This window comes from Crocuta crocuta, unplaced genomic scaffold (genome assembly GCF_008692635.1).
Source record: "Crocuta crocuta isolate KB4526 unplaced genomic scaffold, BGI_CrCroc_1.0 scaffold506, whole genome shotgun sequence".
NCBI classification, from domain to species: Eukaryota; Metazoa; Chordata; class Mammalia; order Carnivora; family Hyaenidae; genus Crocuta; species Crocuta crocuta.
Window position 1 is genome coordinate 2,383,528 of NW_027528991.1, and position 4,607 is coordinate 2,388,134.

A 4,607-nucleotide genomic window follows, 5' to 3' on the forward strand; every position below is an offset into this window, starting at 1 on the left:
TTATATTTTTTTTTTTTTTTTTTTTTTAAGAGAGAGAGAGAGAGAGAGAGAGAGAAAGCATCCTCTGTGCTGTCAGCACAGAGCCTGACTCGGAGCTCGAACTAGAGAACTGTGAGATGATGATCTGAAATCAAGAGTAGGATTCTCAACCGACTGAGCCACCCAGGCGCCGCCCCCCCCGCCCGGCTTAGATATTTTTATAAATTTTAACCAAGCAACCCAGTGCAACAGAGTGCATGCAGAAACAAATACAAGAATTCAATTCTCTCTCATTTAACTTAACACAGACGAGATTTGCAAAAATATAGAAATACCCCTATTCTCATGAAATTGTTTTTGTTTTAGAAAACATTTTAATAGTTATTTAAAATGTGCTATATTTATTAATACATAAAGGGATATCATAATTTTTAAGTTAATAAATGTTTCCAATGTTTCCAGTTTTAACTTCAAATGAGGTAAATATTAGTGAATGAAACATATAAACAAAAGTCCCTCAGAGTCCTTTGTCACTTTAAGGATGTCAAGGGTCCTGAGGCCACGAAGCTTGGGAACTACTGTCGTAGAGAACGAAGTAATCCTTGCGCAGAGCCTCTAATTATCTTTTTGCATTATTTCCATGTTTTAGGTAATATTTCTTTTTTAAAAAATTTTTTTGTTTTTACTGTTTTATTTATTTCTGAGAGAGAGTATGCGAGCGGGAGCCGGGGAGGGACAGAGAGAGAGGGGAACAGAAGATCTGAAGCAGGTTCTGCATGGTCAGCAGAGAGCCCGACGCGGGGCTCCAGTCACAAACCGTGAGATCATGACCTGAGCCGATGTCGGATGCTCAACCGACTGAGCTACCCAGGTGCCCCGGTAACATTTCTTAAGTATTTTCTAGGACTTCTGTGGTGCAGGAGAGTAAAGTCTCTGAGGACCCAGGACACTGGGCTCACCCAGCAGGGACCTGTCTCCGGCCCTTGCCGCATTTCTCACGGCTGCAGGTGCTTCCTCTGAGACACGGACGCGAGCACATGCTTGCTCTATGTGTTGGGTGTCCAACGGCTAATAAGATAATTACGGTAAGATGCTTTCTAATCCAGAAATTGCTATGTGAATGTAAGCTTTTTTTGTTTTGTTTTGTTTTGTTTGCAAGCATCTAGAGGGGACATCGGTGGACAAAAGGCTTTTGGCTGAGTGGATGGAGCTGGGGTAAATTTATTCATTAGCAAGGGTCTGTTAATTGCCTACCTTACTCACAGCAGAGCAGCAGCATTCGAGAATCACCAGACACAGCTCTGTCCCGAGGAGTTCGTAATTCTGTGTTAGAGAGTGAGCAATAACACCAGTATCTGAGAGTCTATTTTCAGTGGCTTGAGGATACTGAAAAATTCGAATTCAGATAAAGAACTGAGACAAAGGAGCCACGTTTCAAGAAAAAGATGAAACCTGATTTGAGTTATGACCAGGGTTTAGGATTTGTTTCCTTTCTATCGGGATATAATTGACATATAATATTACATTCGTTTCCGGTGTACAACATAACGATTTTTTTCCCCTTAGTTTATTGTCAAGTTGGTTTCCATATAACACCCAGTGTTCATCCCCACAAGTGCCCTCCTCCATGCCCATCACCCCTCTTCCCCTCCCCCCCACTCCCTTCAGCCCTCAGTTTGTTCTCGGCATTCAAGAGTCTCTCATGGTTTGCCTCCCTCCCTCTCCCCCACTATTTTTCCCCTTCTTCTCCCCCATGGTCCTCCATTAAGTTCCTCCTGCAGATGGGATAAAGGACTAGTATCCAAAATCTATAAGGAACTCACCAAACTCCACACTCGAAAAACAAATAATCTANCATAATGATTTGATGTTTGTATATATTGTGAAAAGATGAGTGGAGTAAACCTGGTAACATCTGTGACGGAGTTACACGTTGCTTTTTCTTGGGATGAGAACTTTGAAGATCTACTCTCTCAGCAACTTTCAAATATGAAATGGAGCGTTATTAACTGTGGTTGCCGCGCTGGACGTTTTGAATGGGTAGGATTTGAGCAAAGGGCATCCAGCAGACACGTTAACATTAAAAACAGTTAAAGACTGATGGGAAAGACCATCATGGGTTTGGTTTCAGAGCCCACACATCGGGTGCACTTCAAGACCCCAGACCTGCTGCTGGCCCCCAAGGGGCAGCCTCCGCTGGTCCCCGGCCCCCCTAACCCTTTGCTCCCCCCGCCGCGTTCGATGCTGTATTAACACAGGCAGAGGGCTAATTAATGGCGAACGAAATGACTCTCCCATGACACAGACTTTTAAAGACAAAGATGAAAGTCAAATTATGATGAACTCTTGTTTACTTCAAGCTAGTTAAGACAAATTATGAGTCGCCATCTTGATCTGGTTCACATAAACTAGTTTGCAGTTTAGTCCGCTTTGTAGGTCCAAGTCAGTCCCAAGGCAAAGGGTAAATTGCTTTAATGACGGGCTGCATTTTAGAGGACTTAGAGGAGAGTCCCCCTTTTAATCTGTGGCCAAATAAATACTTGAAAGGGATGAAAGGGAAACACAGAGATATCAAAATAAGAAAACAAAATAACTAAGTCAACCTTTCCTACTCGTAAGTGAACCCATGATGCATTCTCTTAAAAACCAAACAAATAGACAAACAAAACCTATGTCCTGGATTTGGGCCTCTGCAAGGCGGGAGACAGTGGCCACCCCCTGGGCAAAAAGTTCCAGGACGAAGATCTCACGCAGATTTCTGCCCAAGGGTCCAGGGCGCCTTTCAGCAAAAGAAGGCGGCAGAAGCAATATGCATATTACCTGATGCAGAATCTGAGGCAGGTAGAAACAGGGAGACATTTTCTAATGATATCAGGGACTTTTATAAAGAAAACCCAAGGCTGTAACATCAAACGACTCAAAAGCAAAAATCTAGAGACGTGCAAGACGATGGCAGGCTGTTGCCCAGACGGTGCAGCGGGTGCCCTGGTGGTGCCTTGTTGCATGGAATCCAGGGGACGTCACATCTGCTCATTTCCTGTGATGCTGACATCGATCACGGCCGCAGGGCTCAGCGTAGCCACCCGTGCCCCGTACATGTCCCTCTGCCTCACCGCTACTGCTGTAGCCTCTGCTGACGCTCGGTGCCCAGGTTTATTATTTTATTTTGGGTTACAAAATGGCAATACCGTAATATTATTCTTTCTTCACTTTTATTTTTTTTAGCTGCAATTCTATAAAGGAGAACTTTCCTGATCAATGATGTGGTGACTCTGGCATGCGCTTCATCAGGGAGGAGGGAATGAGTGACTGTGGCCTGTTCATCGCAGGTGTTCAGGATACTGGCTTGGTTTCGTTCCGGTCTCCACAGGACAGAAGCATTCACGGGTTTTAATGTATTTCATGTGTATCAGCCCATTGCAACTTTGATTTTTTTGGTGCTCCGAGAAATGTGATTCTGCCAATGGGAGCCCACAGGTGCCCCTGTGAGCCGGGCAGTGTTCCACAGCGACCCCTCCCTCCCCAGTGCCACCGCGGGGGGTTTGTGGTGAGCAGTCCCCTCTCCCAGCCTGGAAGCCGGGTGTCTCCGGAAGCCCTGGTTCCTCTCTGTGAGAATTTGCATGTAGAAACCATAGTTGTGGGGCCGGTTTGTGGGTGGGTCCCCAGCTGTTCACCACTAGCAGGAGGGTTCAGTGGGTAGGTGACAAGGGTTTTGTTTGGTGGGCTTTGTGTTTTCTCTTTACAGAAAATATACCTTGAGGGGCACCTGGGTGGCTCAGTTGCTTCGGTGTCTGACTCTTGATTTTGGCTCAGGTCATGATCTCACCATTTGTGGGATCGAACCCCATGTTGGGGTCTGTGCTGACTGACAGCATGAAGCCTGCTTGGGATTCTCTCTCTCTCCCTCCCTCTCTCTCTGCCCCTCCCCCATGGGGGCAAGGAAGCACAATCTGTCTCTCTCAAAATAAATAAATAAACTAAAAACAGAAAAAGAAAAAGATAATATACGTTGAGTTGGTGGTGAGATTCACAATTCGGATCCAGCGTGCAGAACTTCCACTTAACTTTGAGCACATTTCTTAATCTCTTCAATTCTTATTTTCTGTCTTTCTTTTGTTCTTAAAACATCCCTGGTACCTTCATATCGTTCCCTCCTTGTTTCATGTATTTTCTTAGTTTTTGAGCAACAATGCTATGCACTTACTAACAAAATGGACGCTGGAAACAGCGAGATGCCTTCCCAGTCCCTTCTGCCTTAGGATGCGTCCTACTGAGAGGCACAGTCCAATCAACTGGGTTTAAAGTGAATTCAGAGGCATCCGGGTGGTTCAGTAGGTCAAGCATCTGACTCTTGACTTCACTTGGGATCATGATCTCACAGTTCGTGGGACCGAGCCCAGCGTCTGGCTCTGTGTTTAGTGCAGAGCCTGCTTGGGATTCTCTCTCTTCTCTCTCTGCTCCTCTCCTTCTCTATTTTTTTTTTATTTTTTTAATTTTTTTTATTTATTTCTAGGAGAGAGAGAGAGAGAGCGTGAGCAGGGGAGGGTCAGAGAGAGAGGGAGACACAGACTCTGAAACAGGCTCCAGGCTCTGAGCTGGCAGTCAGCACAGAACCCGACGCGGGGCTC